Here is a 527-nt window from a genome sequence, read left to right as displayed (position 1 = left end):
TCTTGAAGCATAGGTAGCATTCCAGTTTTGTTTACAGTCTTATTGATTAAGGTGGTGCCACTGCTTACTCTATGTTAGAGGGGCAGAAAGTCGGAAGTAAAAGTTTTTTCCAGCTCTTTCATCTAGAAAAGCTGAATACTCTATTGAAAAATCAGAAAATCCCTTTGGAAGAACGTACTGTATTGCAGAAGGTGCAAAATTGCCTCCCCATTTCCCTGCTCCAAGTGATTAGGAGTATTGCCATCTGCACATCACTATGTGGTTTAGAGCAATCCTACATATTTGACCAGGCTTTGAAAACAGTGCTGAATGATTCACGTAACATCGGGAAACAGTGAAATCTTCCAAAAAAAAGAAAAACATCGACTCAGACCTTCAACTTGCATACAAGATCTTCAGATTCAATACTGCTTTTTCTTCATCTTTCAATATTCTTTTTCTAGGAGACATGGCTTTGGACCATATAATACAGGAAATCTCACAAGAAATGTTTTGCAATGAAGCCTGATAAACTAAAATCCTTTTTT

Source organism: Meleagris gallopavo, chromosome 4 (genome assembly GCF_000146605.3).
Source record: "Meleagris gallopavo isolate NT-WF06-2002-E0010 breed Aviagen turkey brand Nicholas breeding stock chromosome 4, Turkey_5.1, whole genome shotgun sequence".
Lineage (NCBI taxonomy): Eukaryota > Metazoa > Chordata > Aves > Galliformes > Phasianidae > Meleagris > Meleagris gallopavo.
The sequence above is the reverse complement of the archived record's forward strand: the minus strand, read 5'-3'. Positions refer to the sequence as shown.